The sequence below is a fragment of the Mycteria americana genome, chromosome 4 (genome assembly GCF_035582795.1).
Source record: "Mycteria americana isolate JAX WOST 10 ecotype Jacksonville Zoo and Gardens chromosome 4, USCA_MyAme_1.0, whole genome shotgun sequence".
Lineage (NCBI taxonomy): Eukaryota > Metazoa > Chordata > Aves > Ciconiiformes > Ciconiidae > Mycteria > Mycteria americana.
Genome location: NC_134368.1, coordinates 54,399,132 through 54,418,426, shown reverse-complemented (window position 1 = coordinate 54,418,426; position 19,295 = coordinate 54,399,132). Strand labels below are relative to the sequence as shown.

The 19,295-nt window shown below is 43.5% G+C and overlaps 1 protein-coding gene across 3 annotated transcripts in view; it reads left to right on the top strand.

The window, feature by feature from the left end:
• The first annotated feature begins 12,485 nt into the window (after nucleotides 1–12,485).
• Nucleotides 12,486–19,295, top strand: part of HPGDS (hematopoietic prostaglandin D synthase) — a 33,144-nt gene continuing 26,334 nt past the window's right edge. For 2 of the 3 annotated variants that reach the window (XR_012775548.1, XM_075500581.1), the window contains exon 1: nucleotides 12,486–12,563. The gene's annotated coding sequence lies outside the window, so the exon portion shown is untranslated. The remainder of the gene's footprint in view (nucleotides 12,564–19,295) is intronic. The other variant, XR_012775549.1, reaches the window with a different exon arrangement.

Sequence of the window (19,295 nt, the reverse complement as noted above, 5' to 3'; positions counted from 1 at the left end):
CAACATTTTTTACCTTTTTTTTTTCCCCCCTGAAGAATGCAAATACATTCCTGAGCCACTGAGTAACTAAATAAACAAACGTACTTCTGCAGGTGACAAAATTTTCCCTTGCTTTCAAGCACTAATGTGCGCATATAGCTACTCCGAGATAAACTCGTACTGTACTTGGATTCCAGAGCACTGCGCTGTGTCTCATGCAGTGTCCTCAAAGCCCTTACCCTGTTTCTATCGGAAGGTAACTGATCCATCTCAGGTTGGAAAGAGAAATGTCACTCTTCAGCTTCTATGGGGATAGAAATCTCCACAGAGAACTCAGAAAAGAGGGATCCTTACCTCAATAGCTGGATTTTATCATCTGCAGACTCTTCTCATTTCCTTTCAGGCCAGAATTATCCTCACCCATGGTAAGAGATCAGCAGTGCAAGGTGTAGACAGATAAGACCATTCCTCTTTTTTTATATCGACTTCCTTAAATGAAAGTACAACATTAATTTCAGTTACTTTAACTCAACAGCTTTCAAAAGTTTGCAAATATTATATTAACTCTCAAGAACACAAAGCTACTTTCATTTTTTTCAATACTGTGGTAAAAAAGTCAGAAGAACTCTCCAATGATTTTGCTGTTTCTTTAGAGGAAAAGCAGAAGTGTATTACTGAAAGCCTGTATAATAGCAGAGTTTGGCTAAAAGAAAAATTAAAAGGAACTTCCTAAGTTTACTCACATCTTAACAAAAGTGGAAATTTCAAAGCAGAAAATACTCAATAGGGAGCGTTTTAGTATGGACGAGCCATACGCAGCATGGTGAACATATTCTGCAATGTTTTTCTGTTGCCTGAAAACAGGAAATCCATTTATCAGGATTATGTATTCTGCAGTGAGAAGCAGATAGCGTTCACCACTTAAGGAGACTCTCCGCTTTTCACACTCAGCACAGAAGGAAATGATACTTCCCCAGGCCTTCCCCAGGCTTGGGGAAGAGTGGCTGGAAAGCTGCCTGGCAGAGAAGGACCTGGGGGTGTTGGTCGACAGCCGGCTGAATATGAGCCAGCAGTGTGCCCAGGTGGCCAAGAAAGCCAATGGCATCCTGGCTTGTATCAAAAATAGCGTGGCCAGCAGGACTAGGGAAGTGATCGTGCCCCTGTACTCGGCACTGGTGAGGCCGCACCTCGAATACTGTGTTCAGTTTTGGGCCCCCCACTACAAGAGAGACATTGAGGTGCTGGAGCATGTCCAGAGAAGGGCAACGAAGCTGGTGAAGGGTCTGGAGCAGAAGTCTGATGAGGAGCAGCTGAGGGAGCTGGGACTGTTTAGCCTGGAGAAAAGGAGGCTGAGGGGAGACCTTATCGCTCTCTACAACCACCTGAAAGGAGGTTGTAGAGAGGTGGGGGTCGGTCTCTTCTCCCAGGTAACAAGTGATAGGATGAGAGGAAATGGCCTCAAGTTGAGCCAGGGGAGGTTTAGACTGGATATTAGGAAATTTTACTTCCCTGAAAGGGTTATCAAGCATTGGACCAGGCTGCCCAGGGAAGTGGTTGAGTCGCCATCCCTGGAGGTATTTAAAGGATGTTTGGATGAGGTGCTTAGGGACATGGTATAGTGGTGGTCTTGGCAGTGTTAGGTTTACGGTTGGACTCGATGATCTTAAAGGTCTTTTCCAACTTATACCATTCTGTGATTCAGTATCATCTCATGGCAGGGAATACAGCAATCGGGAAAAGAGAATGAGGGGAAAATCACATCTGAAAAGAGACAGCAGTACCCGAGCAAGCGCGCTCTGTCTCTCTCCGGCACACACCAAGACTGCAAGCCTGCTTGCACGCGGGCGAGGATCTGTGCAGGACACGGCACTCGGCCTGTGAGCTCTCAAATGTCTCAGCTCTCACTTGGCCGTGAGCGTAGACCGCGTCCCCCCAGCTCCCACTGCCCCCCTTCCAGGAGGGGTCTCGTGCCCTGTCTGAGCTACCGGCATTTGCTGCGTGATGGGAAAGAAGCAGCTCTTGCTATATGTAGATCGGCAGGGAGACTGAGGTGGAAATGAGACGAGGATGGCTTGGGTGACTTCTAGCAAACCCAGGAGACTACCGATCTCCTGACCTGTCTGCGCGAGTGATTAGAGAGTTTTTGCTTATCCAGGTAAAGAGGTGAGAAAGCTACCTGCAGGCAAGCTGTCAGACAGACAGCGTAATGTTTAGGGTTGTACAAATACCTCTTGCTTTATCTTTAGGCATGCAACCGGCCTGGTGCAACCCTACGTCTGATATTCAACCCCACCCTAACAACACAGCCAGCTCCTCCAAGCCCCGTGTTGCAACCTGCTCTCCTCTCTTCCTGCTGCTGTCTGAATCAGGGGGAACAAAAGGGCGCATTGTCTGAACGGGCGAGTGGTTTCATCACAACTTCCAGAAAAGCTGAGCACCGAAAAGGAAAGCAGACAGATACGTTATCTTGTCTCAGTTTCAGTCCCCTGCAAGTGCAGTGCAGTGATTATTTAATGTACAGAGGGCTGGGGGGAGCCTCTATCGCTTGTGGGCTCCTGTGTATTCACAGTTTTGATGCTTGGTATAAAATAGCATTGTACGTCAAGCTATGTGCCATGCAGCAAGACGTCGCTAAATAGGTCAGAACTCCACAAGAAATTGCAGGTAAGAAATAATCTTAGTTATCAGAACAGTAAAAACGCAAACAAACAAAACCCAAAAAACAAAAAACACCATGGAGACAAGGACAACTTACACAGGTACTTAACGCTCTTGGAAAAATCTGTTTTCACTAAGAAAAACACACTTACAGATAAAGATGATGTTGCGCAAGCCTGAAGATTACAGCAAATATTTTGGATAAGACATCAAAATAGTTGCAGTTCAAGCAATTTATGTTTTCCTAATTTTTTATGAGGGTAGGTGGAATTGTCCAAAATATGTATGAGTAAATCAAATGTTTTACATCAATGTCCAAGTATTTTTCCTTCCTGCAGTAGACAATGACAAAAATATCAATGTCTACAACACTGCAGAACTCGGTCTTTTCACGTGGTGCACTTTTAACTTGTTGTTGTTGTTGTTCCTTTCTGTTAACAAAGGACTCTCAAACACCAGTTGCACCCAAACCCAGAAACATTTCTGGTGAAGTGCCAATTGTACTTGTCTAACCCTCTAAGTAGTGCAATAGTAACACTCCCAGTACATGCAGCAAACACGAAGAATGAGCTGCTGTGCAAATACCACTGCAGTTTCCCACCAAGACTTTCAAACTCAGCAACAACAAAAAGTGCTATAAATTTAACAGCAAAATATATGTAGCTCCTTTACCGTCCTCACAGTCAGTATTTGCTGGATGCATGAAGTCAGTTATATGGCAGCATCTGTCAAAAGCAGGAGGGTCTCTTCCCATTTTCACTCCTTAAAAGTCTGCAGTTTAAGGAAAAAAGGAGAGGAACAAATAACTGAAGGACGGTGGCCATTTGAAAGTCTTAATATTTCTCAGAGACTGTTATGCTATCTGCATGTCCTGAAAAGAAAATTGGAAGGAGGAGGGAGGGCAGAAAAAAAAATTTTCATCATATCGTGACTGATGGAGGATCAAGCATTCAAAACAAGAAACCTCTTAGGAACAACTCGCCAAACAGGAATCTTGATCATTTCAGACTTCTGCAAGGGAAGCGACAGTAAGGTGGAACATATTCTGACTTTGGCGAGGCAATAAAAGTACTGACACTGACCTTGAAAGGCTCGTCTCTGGACAGTTGGAGGCATTTCACATTATTTTCTGTTATGCTGAGGAGAAAAGAAGACAAAGCCAGGAATCCTAACAGGGCAAGCTCTGGTCTTCATATGAATTAAAGCTCAAATCACTGAAGTTGATGAATAATTTTGCACTGAGAGTTAACAGTAATTGAATTGGTTTTATATAAGATCATTTTACCTAAAAGTGACTTCCTCCAGCTATGTCACTTGCTCAGTGCCACCTCTGTCACTTTGGAAACTGTACCATTATGAGCAAATATCTCTGGCTGATTGCTGATGAGGGACACATCTTGTCTACCCACATGTATCCAAGGCACTTAAAAATATCTCCAAATATCTCCCCAAAGCTAAAATGAGCATCTTACCAGATGTCGTGGTTTAACCCCAGCCGGCAACTAAGCCCCACGCAGCCGCTCGCTCACTCCCCCCCGGTGGGATGGGGGAGAGAATCGGAAGAGTAAAAGTGAGAAAACTCGTGGGTTGAGATAAAGACAGTTTAATAGGGAAAGCAAAAGCTGTGCATGCAAGCAAAGCAAAGCAAGGAATTCATTCACTCCTTCCCATGGGCAGGCAGGTGCTCAGCCATCTCCAGGAAAGCAGGGCTCCATCAGCATAACGGGTACTTGGGAAGACAAACGCCATCACTCCAAACATCCCCCCTTGCGACTCCTTCCCCAGCTTTATATGCTGAGCATGACATCATATGGTATGGCATAGCCCTTTGGCCAGTTGGGGTCAGCTGTCCCAGCTGTGCCCCCTCCCAGCTTCTTCTGCACCTGGCAGAGCATGGGAAGCTGAAAAGTCCTTGACGAGTGCAGCAACAACTAAAACATCAGTGTGTTATCAATGCTGTTTTCAGCACAAATCCAAAACATAGCCCCATACTAGCTACTACAAAGACAATTAACTCTATCCCAGCCAAAACCAGCACACCAGAAAAGATAGTATTTTTTCCATTTTGCTCCTACAGAAGCAGTGTAAAGAGAGAGTGTTTGCAGTTTTGCTCTGCACTTTCATAATTACCACTATGTCTGGTTATCAGAGTGGGAACATAGAGCACAACTGCTGTTGGAAGCTGCATTTTGACCCAGATCATCCCTCCGTGCACCACGCTGGCAGGGCTACTTTATGCTCTCTGGCACCTGAGAAAAAGGAAAAGGGCAGACATCGCTCTTCTCCGGAGCTGAGAGAGGAGAGTCTGAAGCCAAAGGCAACCTGTGTTGCTCTCCCTGCAGAGCTTTTCACAACTGATTCTCATTCTAATAATGCCTGGTATTTATTAATTTTTAATTAGTTTTGCAGTTTACACCTGTCTAATGTCAAACAAATACTAGCTCCCTTCACCGTCTGCTGCACTTTAAGCCACTAGACAAAAGACACTGCCTTAATATATTTAACCTCTGGGCCTCAACAACTGCAGACAAGCACAAGACAGAGATAAAGCAGTAAAATATTTATGGCTAGATTTAGAAATGGCCTCCAGGTATATGCACCTAGCCTTGTGCTTCATTGCTTTCTATGGGCAAATCAGGAATGCAGCCGCCTACCACACACGTGGTTTCGCAGCCCGAGCTTCATGCAACTGGAAGCGAGTACCCTTAAAGACATACCCACAGGTCTGAAGACAGCATCAACCCGAAAGAGGACGCGAACAAAAGGCTTGGAGGCCAAGCGACGGTGCCGTGAGGCGGGGCAGCTCGCCTCAGCCGAGGTCCCCACCAGCCTCAGCCAGGCAGCAGCAGCAGCACGTGCTGCACGGGGCTCAGGCGCAGCGCGTCCGGCTCATCCGCGAACACACACGCTGCGGGATCAAGCCGCGCTTGGGCAAGAGCTGGCCGTCTGCAGCTTCAGAAACCATCAGACAAACGAGTGGGGCAAAGAATAGAGGAGGCTAAACCTCTTTTACCTATCTACTTCGCTCTTTCCATACCCAGGATAAATTCAGACAAAGAACACCCGAGTAACTTCTGTTGAAGCACTTCAGACTGTTGCTTAATTCAGGGAGGAAGGAGAACAGCTAGTAATCCAAATATAAGATTATTGTTACATTGCCATGGTCTTTGAGAAGCAGAACATGCAGAGTCCCTTTCTCCTTAAGCACAGAAGAATAAATGGATGATTTCCTTGCTCATAAATCCAAGACAATTTTCTATTCACCTCTGTTAATTTTCTATTGACTTCCACACTCAAAGCTTCCCTGGTTTTTGAGTTCAAATTTGTTTCTGGTGCACAGAGACAGAGAGTAACCATTTCTTCTGCCTGTCTCTGCCATCAGTTCCAAGAAGTGCCTCAGTCCCTTGGTGTTAATTCTTCCTCAAGATTAACCATTAATCAAAGACATCCAGTGTTTCAGCTAAACAAGTTCATTCCTCGCCTAGTATTTTCAACAGGGTTTTCTTATATATATTATGTATATACTCCCTCTAACTTCCTTCAGCATACCGATACACTGGGGACACAGTGAGCTTTAAATGTAGGCTGGCTACAGAACTGGATACGTTCTGTCATCTGGAAACAAATGCAAGTATTTCTCCAGTGCATTTATGCTGGATTTACCAGTACTGGTTTCTACTGTGATTAGAGCAGTTGCTGCTGGAAAGTCACTACTGGAGCCACGGGGGACGCCTCGCTCCTTTAAAAGTAGAATTCTGGTTTTCAGGCAGGATGAAGTATTTCACTTAGGTGCTTCACAAGGCACCTACAGCTCTATTGCGTGCTAGCAAAACTAAGGCTTAGACATTGATCCTTTTGTCTCGCTCACTCACTTTGCCAGATCACCCTCACATACTTCCAGGAACAGAAAACTCCTCCTACAGCAATAACCTGGAAAAGAAAAAAAAAACAACCAACCTCCCCCCCACCCAAAAAAACCAAAGTTCTTAAACCCTCTTCTTCTTAATCCACTTTAGTTTCCTTGAAAGTGATTGTGATATCAAATGATTCATTTTGTTGAACCACAAAGGATGAGGTGGAGAGATTTTTTTTTCGGGGAACTCTCACATTTCAAAATGTTGAAGTGAAGGATTCCTCCTCCTTCAGCCTTTCAGTGCATATCTGCAAACAGGGAGTGTGCTCTCCCCGCCCAGGTCCTGCTCCTGCTCCTGCTCAGGACTCCCCAGGGGCGTCCTAGTGAGACCATCCAGTACTTTTCACGAGAGGAAGCAGCTTAATGTTTTTAAGGCGGCTTCTCTTTAAAAGCTTTTGATAGATGCTTGTTAAGTAACACATTTGTGTAATGTTATCCCTGCTGAAACTGATGTGGATGGAATCGGGCAGACAGCACATGTTGCATTACATTACAAGGCTTAACATTTCCCTAATTGCATTGGCCTACTTCTGTGAATCACAGATTATTCTCCTACTCATAAAGCACATCTGAGTCCTTTACGTAGTTGTTCATGCAATGTGATACAATTGCAAGGGTCCACGAGGGGACGAAAACTTGTGATTTAACTATCCAAACGTAAACAGAAAGCATCTCCAACTTTCATCAATACTTTGACCACATACAGGAAATGAGGAACAAAGCTCTCTTATCTTCTGCAACTTGTACACAGATATTTAATTCTTAACTCTTCCTTCCCTTTTACAGAGGGATAAGAAAACGCTAATTGAAATAAGAAAAGCAGCTGACTGCCCCTGACTTGGCTATGTGGTTTTTTCATTTCCATGAGGGAACTTCTGCAGGATGTAAGGCGAAACAAAGCATCAGTACAGAGACCACCAACGGGTACGGGTCAGCCGTCAGCTGACATACCAAGGACTTCCACTCTGTGTCTCTATGCTGAGCTGCATCTTCTGAACAGATGGACCCCCTGGCTATTCATCAAGAATTTGTGCTTAAATGTCCTGTGTGCATGTAACTCCCTGTGAGTCGGGAAGAGTGTCATTACTCCTCTGCTAAGCCGGAGAAGCTATTAGGATAAATGCATGCTGGAGGGTAACTGCATTTTCCTTACCTTGGCCAGTTCCTGAGAAATAGAAGTGCTAAGATAAAGAAAGTAAATAGTCTGCCAGCTAACTCAGGACTGAGCGTTACTTACATGAAATGCTGAAGCAAATGCACTAGAAAAAGTAATTCCAAATGCTTCAACTAAATGAGCCATCACAACCCTGCACAACCTCAAGTGCAAAACCAACACCTGAGACAAGAGCCCGCTGAAGTCAGCACAAGTCCTTAAGCCAGTTTCACTGGGCTTTGGAGCAGGGTCTTTCATACACAACCACTTGGATCCGTGAACTTTCGTCCTACTCATGAATAAATGCAAGAGAGTGTTTCTGAACATATGCAACTGTGTCTAAAGGTCTGCTTTTTACTGCTTTTGCTCTCCATGTAGCAATTTGAAGATGAATCTTTCTGCTGATGCTTTTCACTTTTCTATACACAAAAGCTCCCTATACACAAAAGCTCTGCCAGCAGCAGAGGAAAAAAGTTATCAGCTAAACCCAAACCCCCAAAATTGCAGGCTTCTTTGTAATTATTACTTCTCTAAGCTGCTCTGCTTCAAAAGCAAATCTCGTTATTGCTCATTTAATGATCTCATTGATCATTAAACATTGCCTTTTACTAGAGCTACAGTAACACTGGAAGGATGTTTGATTACAAATGGATAATTTCTTTCAAATGCATTCATGACCCTACTGTATACTTTTTACAAAATATCATAAACAAAGCAATGCAATATGCATGAGCAAAGCAAGCTGCAAATATTAGAACATGCTTATATTCACACAGATGGTTGTTTTAAAGTACAATCACCTTTTTTTTTTTATGGTTATATTTCAAATCAGAAAAAAGCAATGAGAACATTAATTCACAATAAAACGTTTAAACATGTCAACTTTTCCAAAAATAAAAACCTGGTATTTTCAATCCCCCCCAGCACTTCTTTGAGCAAAACTGTTTGCAAACTTAAGTTGCATTTGCCAAACGTTAGGTCTGTCTGAAGCTGAATTTCTCTTGCTGAATTTACTGCTTGCTAAAAGAGAAGGCAAATTGCTGAGCTCTATTACATATAAACATAAAAGGTCAAGCGCCTTTGCTGCATTTGCAGCTTTCTAAATACAGGCCTACTATCCCTCATTAAGGGGCTTAAAAATTATGAAAGGTATCATTATTCACTTCCTATATCCTATGCTAAGTGTTCATTTGCTCAAGTCTGTAATAGCAGCATAACACTGTAATTTAAAAAAAAAAAAAAAAAGGCAGGGATGAGACGAGGAAATTGCTCAGGAAGTGAACACGACGGCTATATCTAAATAGCGAAACTTCTGGCTGGAGTGGTTTTATTCTCCTGGGCACACAAGTAGATGCACTAACTGCAGGTTACCAGTCTCAATAAGATGGTCACGTCTTGTCCAGTGCAAAAGTTGGCTCGCCATAAAAGCCTGCTTGGGCTTTCCCTTCCAGCAGGGAAAAGTCTGCAGCGTGGTCATGCACTTACTCCCATTTCAGCTCAGGGCAAGCTGGACCCTTACTGTTCCCAAAGCGAGCCGTCAGGAAATGCTTCTGCTGCAGATGTTTCTACTGACACACACAGTAAGCAAGCTATCTCAGCGTAGACTTACAACAAAGCACGGCCAAAAGCATGAGATGCTATGTCTTGTTTCACATCTTCTGCTTAACTGTTAACGCTGGGGTGCAAGGTGGAGCAGCAACTGGGAAAGAGGAGGTGGGGAAGGGCTGGCCACAAGTCGACAGGCAGAGTGATCCTGCAATGCTTAGGGAATCACGGGGCAAGAGATCTGCCCTGTAGTGTACTGATCCCATAATAGCCTGTGAATGCTCTGAAAGGGACATCTGCCGAACTAAATCTTGGATTTAATTTTAATCCATGTGGCTTCCTCTGCATTTATCTAGGGCTTTCAAACAGAGAGGAGAGCCTCCGTGCTGACCAAGAAAGAAAATGCGTCATTTAGTTAATGTCTTCGCATCCCTGTATAAAATGCACAGAAAGCATCCTCTTGCTGACTTGGAAACTCCACGCAATCGCCAAACATACACCACGGGGCTCAGCCGACCGCAAGAAAACTAAGTGTTGCTCCGTGACCAAAGAGCAAATTGTCCAAATGCAAACTGCTGAGTCATGGGGTGTGTCACCACAGATCCTCCCATGAAAATGCCTCTGCCACAGTCCAAGGGCAAAGTGTCTGACCTGAACAGATGTCTGTGCACCCAGGTTTTATACACACTTCGTTTAATAGATCATGATCTTGACCAGTTTGTTCTCTCAGTCCTAAAGCTTCCAGAAGTTGGACAGAAGCAAAAGACACTTTAGGCAAAGAGCCTCGTGCAACAAACTGGTACACAGTCCCAGCTTGACTGCACAAAACTGGCAGTCCAGCAATTTTTTCATGCCATCAACAGCTGTTGCAGGCCGAAAGGGCAACAGAAATGGAGAGCTTAATCTGCAAGAAATCATCAGCAGAGGGAGATAAGGTTAAATCAGTTCAGCGCATTACTAACTTCATTATTTTAAACTTGCGGGCACAAATCACTTCCCATTTTAGGAAGCACAGGAATTTATTTGATTGTTCACATGTGCAGTGAGCAGAATCTGGCAGAAAGGAAGAATTATTTTTTTCTTCAGGAGAAGAAACCTACCTCCTGATCCTGTAAAGACCTGCACTCACCTGAGTAATAGGTGCTCCTGAGCAGCAACCTTTGTAAATCCTACTGTTTGTGTAACCATGCTCTCTGCCAGACCCTAAGGTGTTCAGAGCAGCGCTGAGGGGAGGGAATAATGCCTGCCCATAACGTGTGGCCTGAGTACGGCTTCCACTGGACAGGGACCAAGTTACACATTTGAAAATACAAAGTTAAAGAGTTGGTCCTCAGCACAGTTCTGCCACAGGTTGGAAAGCTTTTCTCCTGAATCTGCATTAACGATTTCCTATAGGTAAAGGGACAAAGGGCTGTTTACTACCTCATCATTCATTTGAGGTATAATTGTAGCACAAAGAACTGCTTGTGCTTCATCCCAACTCAACAGAGGGAACCCTTGGAGTGCAGGTACGGTTTTAACTTATTAACCACCTCACATCAAAAGCAAAAGCTAGATTACCAGTGTTCATACTAATGCTTTACCACATATTATCACTGGCAACCCTGCCAAGGTAAGAGGAAACTGCTGTCTGTTGAAAACAATCCCTGGAGAATACCTTCTGCTTTCCCCTTGAGAAGGTTGAGAACCAGAACCCGCAACATACTGCTGTGTTCCACTCTCTGCTCCAACATCAAGTAAACTGAACTTCTCAGTGTCTCAAAATCTTGCAAATGTTTGTAAAATAAGTTTGTTTCATATTATTTCCATTTACTTCTCTCCAAGAGCAAAGTTTTTGAGAACTGTAAATATTGCTTCAGTTTTCTGCTAATGAAATGGGAAAAAAAAAAATCTCAGCTGCTTCTCTGCAACTGAAGGAACTGTCATGCCCCATAGAGGCTGCTTTATGTGTAATGAACAATTAAAAACTGGTGAAGTAGGGTTTTAGTTAAACCACTTTAAACTTCCCTTTTCGGGATGCACTCAGAACCACCACCCCGCCCCTTGACATGCTGGAGGAAAGGAATGCTAAAGCATAAATCTGCAGTCAAGGCAAGTCCAAAAGCAAGGAAGTGCCACCAGTAAGGTTGGCTTTGACAATTTGCCTCAAAACTCATATTACACCAGTTCCAATTAGAAGACACGTTGGGTGGGGGTTTTTTGTAAACTTTCTCTTAGCTCTAAAGGCTGCTGGTGGTTGAAAACTCAGCTATTGACACCAGGGGAAAACATGTATTGCATGGAAATGAGTTGACCGGTGGCAAATGATTTATGGTGGGAGCTACAAGGATCTGGCACCTGCTCATCCCAGGGGAGAACGCTTTGGTTAGCACTGCTCTCTGCACCTGCAAAGAATGCCCACAACCGTTTATTTATACAAAGTGAAGGAGCTTCAAAGCAGATTCGTGCAGTGACATATCAGACCTATCTCTTTAGCACCAGAAAGCTTTGCTCCAATGCTGCTGCATTCTGGTTGCACACAAAGAGGAAAGCAAAGCATGGCAGCACTGAATGGACTTTGTTAAGGTGAAAGTACAAGTTAATTGGAAAAAGAAAAAACAAACAAAAAATCACAACATCTATGAGTGATGAGAAGCAGTAACATCACAGAGCTCCAACAACTAATGTGCATTACTCATGGACAGAGTTTGCTCGCATCCTCTTTCCCCTTCTTCACTGATAACGGCAAAAAAATACATCTTAAATCACTTTGTTCTTTATGACAAAGGCCTGGAAGTTATATTTTCTTTTTTTGTTTGGTTCTTTTTTTTTTCCCCTGGCTCCTCTGTTTTAATGAGATTGCAGCTATTTAAGGCATTGTTCTATAATTAGATCAGATACTGGAGGACTTCACATTAGTTAGAAATAATCTGAGACAGCCATTTCTTGGCTTGCTCCACACTTTTTACATTTAAAAACAAAAAACATCATCTGACTCAGCTCCCTAGTGTCTATTTTATTATTTTCTTCTAAATGGCACTTGAAAGTATTTCTTGCCCTTGAAAACAAGCTGACAAACTCCAGTACCCAATTTGCTGTACTAATCCAAGAAAGTCACAAAGCTTGCTTGTTATCTGAGGGAATGATGCATTTGCTCTCTCTGTGTGTGTGTGTGTGTGTGAGAGAGAGGGGGGGGAGAGAGAGTCATGATGGCATACTTGTCACGGGGAGTGGTTTGCATATTAATAAACAGTATATAGGAGCCTTTTCCACCGAGGCCAGCACTCAGAGGGACTCCTGTGCACTGAGGAAAGGACCACGTATCACTGCACCAGAGTGAGTTCTGTTTCGGCTTTGCTTACTGCCACGGTCTGGCCCCTCTCTTTCCCCTTTCTTCTTCTAATCTTATTCTGCCCTCCCTAGGGCTGCTGTTACACCAGCTGCGTGGGGGTTATCCTTGTCAATTATGCTTCATGTAGAGCACGTACTGAGAATATTTCATTTTTAGAGTTTTGTTAGGTTTATTCAACGTAAGTCTCTGACTAGTGCTACTGGCATAGCAAGGGATAACCATGAGCTCCGCACACCGGCTGCAAGTGTAACTCAAGTCCCCCATCTATATACCTTCTTTGCTACTTACAGGCATCTTTAAACTGCCTGCTGTACTTAAGACATCTGTACAATCACATGCACTGCCACAATCAGACTCCAAAACTTATGGACTGCTTTTCTAGAGGCAAAAAGGTAGTTCGCTAGCCTGTTGTTACAGCAAGCGCCTGTTTCTCACCAGTGCCTGATGCTATCAGTAATGAGCTACTTTGATAAGGAGGATACTTGTCAGAGAGACGCCTTCCAAAGAAAAGACAACCTCATCAGCTAGCAGCAAAAAGTTGGTGTGGGGAAGCTCCTGGCATTCTGCAGGGAGTTTTCAGTAAGTGAAAAACCATTTTGAAGCAATATTCTATTACATGCAAAGGCTGACTTATATGCATCCACTTACATAACCAAACCAAATCTAGGCTAATGTCAGAGGAATTAGATGAACATTATGCAGCACCAACCAATTCTTCCAGGTCATTTTTGTGCGCTATTCTGTCCGTTTTCCAAATTCCTATCTTCTGGTTCACCAGTGGATTAACATACTCTCATCCTAATTCCCACCATTATTCTATAGAGGAAAACCTCCTGCACCTGCTTCCACTTGCTATATTTTTCTCCTTTTCAAAACTCACAGGGCTTTTTTGCTGTTGATTTTTGTCTTTGACTTCAAAATGATATTCTGAATATCTGTTCAGGATTTTTTTTTCTTTAAGTGCCATCATTTGCCTGTGTGCATAATCCTCCCACACACATTTGCTCTGCTAAAAGCCATCCTTCATTCACTGCTCGTTTCAAACTATCCGAGCAAACAAACCGTAGCTATGAAGTATTTTTCCTGGACTTCTGTGCTCCTTAGAACTGTTTGTAAACACTGGTACTTTTATACTCAAAAGTTGCAACTTTTGTAAAGCAAAAAAAAAAAATTTAGGCAGAGCAGTCTTTTGTAAGTTTACTTTTGTTTATTCTTTTGTTTTCTTTAATCCAAGATAGAATCCACCTCTCCCTAAAAATGCGTACATAGTGTGAATTACTCCCTCCTGGAGATGCACACATGCCCAGACACACAATCAAATCTATTTGGATATAAATAAGACTGAACATCTCCAAATTTTAAACCGAAAACCTTTTGCCAGTTAGCTCAAGAGGGGGAAAAAAACCCAAAACAACCTGCCAAATCCCACAGATACATTTTAACGTGTCATCATTTTAAAGAACCTCACTTAAGTGGAGTCGATCTGCTAAAATTCCCATAAAACAAGCTACTACAATGAACAGAAAAAATGAAATGCTTAATTTTGCACCTCTTTAGAAGCAACTAAAAACATTGCTGGAATGACTCTGTAAAGCATGAGGATGAAATGGAACAGGAGAGAAAACAAGGACATTCAGATGTGTCAGACACATCTACACTTTGGATTTGGGTAGCAGATGGCAACGGGAGGAGGAGAACAAAGAAAGGTATACAAAAAGGATGGTTTGCAAAGTCTCTCAGTCTTTCTTTAGTTGATGTTTGACAACAGGAAAGAACAAGTGTGGGACGCCAGTCTCTGTAGCTGTATGCCTCAGGTAAATGAGGATTTTGTGCCAGGGTACTCTGGGGCGGAGCAGGGAACCTGCAGCAATGGGCACTGCCCCAGAGCCAGACTCTGCCTGCTGCTTCCATGAGCCCGGGTGCAGTCGGCTGCAAACAGCTGCCCGGACACTACTTTCTGCTTAAGTGTAGGGACACATAGGTTAGGGTTTTACATACCGAGCAGTTAGTGACCATAAGGCATGGAGTCTTGGACGTTTACAGCTTATGGCCAAATCTAGGTGGTCCCCCAGGCTTCTGGGCAGGTGTTGCTCAGGGCTGTAGGTCCACACTTCCCAGTGCTGCTCCTCTGAAGAAGTCTGGCAATGTCCTAAGAGCGCTTTAGTGAGGTCCTGCGTCTCCTCAGGCTCACTCTGGCTGCGAAAACAATTTCAAAATACCTGAAAACACAAGAGATCTGTGCCCCAGCCCAGGGCGCTGGTGCCTCCTGGGCAGGGTGGTATGTGCCAGGTGCCCTAGGGCAGAGCAGGACACCAGGAATTCGTGACCAGGAGACCTGGTGGGTGGTGCTGGAAAACTCTGGAAAGTGAATAGAACTTTGCCCAGTCTCACCCACCCTGGCTACAAGGAACATATATTGTCCTGAAAAACCTACCTAATTTTTCGTGCCTGTAATTTTGTTTCTTTTTGGCAAGTTGTACAGTGGATTCACAACATGCGACAGTTCAAAATAGTTTAGACTAGCAGGGGAAGGAGTTGGCGTTTGTACTCCCCCTTGTACATACACACACACAGGTACACGTGGCTGGGATAGGGAAAAAAGCTCATTTTTTCACATCCAAGGAAAGATGCTAGGTGGCCAAGACAGTTGTTATACAAATTACTGTGCTGGACGAGCTTGAGAGTTCAGGAAATGGACATGAAATGGTGGTGGCAAAACCAGCAGCTGCCTTTGGGGAGCTGACTAAGCCACTGCGCACACAGCAACGTACTCGCAGCTGCGCTCTTTGCTTTGCAGGGATATTGGGGGGGTGCTGATTTATCTGAAGACTACAGAGACAGATGCAAGGCATGAATTTTACAGGAATGACTGGTGTTGGCAAGAGTTAAGGTTATTTAGGCTTTTGTTCTACCACAAAACGCTTCAGGGAATTCTTAAAACATCTGATGAGGAAATAAAAGACTTAAATAGTCTCTCCTGAGAAATTATCCTAACCACTCCTTAGTCTGCATCTTTCTTGAGATCTCTCCTCTTGCAATTTTATTTACCAGTATTTTGTGGTCTCAGTTGTGCAATTCATTCATTTTAAGTTCATTACAGCTTGGGAGGCTGCACAAAACACTTTTAAAAAAGTTATTTACATAGAACTGGGGCCGAGTAGCTGCAAATCAAAAGACTGAGGATCAGACAGAAAGCAAAGTCATCACAGACGCTCAGGCCCTAAACTGAAGCGCCTGGCACGCAAGGCAGAAGGAGCAGCACGCTGCCGAGGCAGCCCAGCGAAGCCCCGTCCGTCACCGCCTCTCTGCCTCTCATACCTGCTGTGTAAGCGCTCCCTCAGTCCCTTCGGTCAAAATGACTGGGGTGAGCTTCAAACACCTGAATTCTTATCACCCCGCCCGCAGCTGCTGAGGGCAGGCACATGCAGAGCAGCAGCGAGGAAGTCAGCGTGAAGAAAGCCAGCGGACCCTGGTGTTCTCCTTCAACAACCGTCTTGGCAGTGACCACCCATTCACTGTCCAGACACAATGAACTCTCACCTTCAAAAAAACCCTAACAGAATAAGTATTTTTCTAATCCTCCTCTTTCACCAAGGTGTGCTTTTTTCCCAGTGTTCTTGAAAGATTTTTCTAGAGCTCCGATTTCCCACATCAGCAAACCGAGCCCGGAGCTTCCTTGGACAGATAATTGCTTTAAGCTCCCCACAGCCTCTTTTTTAAACCCACACACTGACAGCTCAGGCTTTCAAAAGCCCTCTCTCACACGGCGGAGCTTTACTTAGGTAAACTTTACTTTACTCTTAGGTAAACTTTTTACTTTACTTTTTCTTAGGCAAACTTTTTACTTTACTCAGGTCACTTAACATACTCATATCATTAGTACTCCTCAGTAATCCCACAGCAATGCCTTAAAAACTCTTCTCATGTTAGGAGACTAATTTCTACCACAGGTTGCAAATAACCAGCACACTGGGAAATGACATGCAAAATCCCACTAAAAAAAAAAAATATATGTGCTTTAAGCTGTACATATATGTAATCTTTAAAATCACGCTAAGAAGTATCAGGCCACAACCATTACGTTTGTGGTTGTTATTTCAAAACTCAACCCTACAGCAAACTGCATGAACATTTACTTCAGATGATTTGTGTATTAAACAGAAAAGAGTGTGCAGGTTTTAGCTCTTTTCTCTCCAAGGTCCGGATTGTTATCCGGCATAGAAAAAGAAGGGATCAAATTAAAATGTTTATTTTCTATAACTGGGGCAAAGCAGGAAAAGAGACCACCGCTTTTCAGAAAGAGAGTTTATGTCAGACAGAGCTGACAGGAATTAGATAGAATTACTTAAAGCTTTTCACTTTATTCTCTGTCAAAACACAGACTGCTGTGGAAATCTTCCATTGGAAGATTTGCAGTCTTCCATTAATCTGCCAATATTCTCCAATCCTTCTCCAACAAAAGGGCGGCAGAAATGTTCTTATTTTCTTTGCTAAAAAAGTATTAATAAAAACATCTTTTGGCAGGAAAAAAACCACAAACCAACAAATCATTACTATTTTTAGTTTTCAAAGGCTGAAAATATCTCTTAAGCCTCTAATATTTTTGACTCTGTGTTAAAAGCAGGTGAAGTTTATGCTTGAGAAAAGGAAAATGAGCATTTTTCCTTTTCGCTGTGCAATAAGAGAGGACCGTCTTGATCTTCGATTCTCTGTTTCCTAACGGGAATCCCAAAGTGATTAGCTTCCCCATTCAGGGAGTACATCACATAAGATACCTACCGTACCCCTCAGTTTTTTCCAGGGAAAGGCAGAAGTTATTTGTCTTAGTGTTACTTACGTCCGGATGAACAGCTTGGATTAAGCCAGTGCCTTTGCCAGGCAGAGTTGCCAGCCTTCCTCACAAGCAAGGAGTCAGAAGGCGACCAACAGCCACCCCGTGGCTGGTTCTTGCTGGCACAGGCAGATTTCTCACCATCAGACTCTTTTCTCTCCAAAAAGGGCCAATACATCACTATTTCTGTCTGTAATTTCAACTCTGAACTTAGACTTAAAATATAAAAATGGAGAATCTTTAGAGAGAATAATTTTTCATCCGAGGGAAAAAATTTAAGGCATTCCTCTAGCAACCGATTTGATCGGCAACCAGGAGGAGAGCTGCACCGTGCCCTGCAGACAAGGCAAGGCTGCTTCCCAGCTGGCTCCTGCCCTTTCAGCATTGCTCAAGCAGGAGAAGGTAACCAAGCATGCCTTTCCCCAAACCTTTCTGACTGTTAGGTTAGGTGGGTTAAATGAAAAGGAAGAAATACTGGACACTGGACATTTTCTATCTTTCCCACCTTGCTAAAACTGCAAAGTGCATTTTATAAAGTTATAGCTGTGGAAGCTTTTCTTTACTTGCCTTCTACAATAGCTATTTAAGTCTTGTCTCTCTGGTTCATTCCTCTGAAAACTGAAAATTTAAAAAATGAAGGCAGGAAGACTCACTTGGACAAAGAAACATTTTTTTAAAACTGAGGAAGGAGAAAGCTGCTTTAATACTCTGCTCTCCAATTACAGGCATGAGGATTTCACATATCTGAGAAGGACAATAAGCAAGACAGGCAAAACTGAACTTAATATTCCTTATGTTTCTCAGGCGAAATAAGGCAGAGTAAGTCTCTTTCCTGGTTAAAAACCTTTCTTTGTACTCCATAAAATAACACAACTCTCCCCAACCCCTAAGGATCAGAACCAAAAATCCATGCTTCATACTTGGATAGGTCACTCCTGAGAGCCTAAGGAAAAATTCTTGTCTAATGTGTGAAGACTCTTTTGTCTGTATATACAAAGAAAAAACCCGGTACACCCAGCCAGCTTCTCTTCTTTCCCTTTCTTAAATTGAGTTTCCTAATTGACATTAGCACTACTGGGCCCTATGACTGGGAGTCAGGAAAAGAAGGAATAGTTTTCCCTCTGAAATGCCAGTATTACCATTAATGGAAAATGGTCAGCCGATACTGGTTGTAAGAACTTCAAGCTGTGTACGTGGCATGGTGCATCTAGGACATCACAGAAATACATGAGTAAATATATGAATGGGCTGAAATTACACTGCCCCCTCTACCCAAATCAGGCTGTTGAGTATGCATCCATTGCAAATGTACTCATTGAATTTCCAGGCCAACTTTGCAGAAACACCTTGTAAAGAAATAGCAACTGCTTTGAAAGCAGCACTAAGAACAAAAAGAAAGAAAAACGTCCACCAAGCTTTTCGGCTTTGGCTAGATTATTGCTTGGAGAGGGCACGAACTCTGTTTCACGCTTCATAAAGCAAGATGCTTCTTGGCAGAAAGATACCTGTAGGCTTACACGACTGGAATCCGAGTTGTTGTTATACTTTGGCCTTACAAAATCATGAAAATGGAACGTATAATATCAGCTCCAGCAACCCAAACATTCCAAAGTGATATAACAGCTTAATCTTATAATAAAATAAACAGAGGTACGCACTGACTGAACCATCACTCGCTAGTCCTCAGAGGGACTTTTTCACCTTCCTCTTCAGACATGGCAGCGCCTTCCCTTCTCACGCCCTTCAGCAGGCACTGGCTTTCCTCCGGGAGGTTCCGAGGTCCAGCCTGCTCTCCCAGTGGCCGATGACAGGCCCTGAGTTCGCAGAGGCAGCCCTGAGTTGTATTTGCACAGGGCAATGAAACGGAGCTCCCTCAAGGACCGAG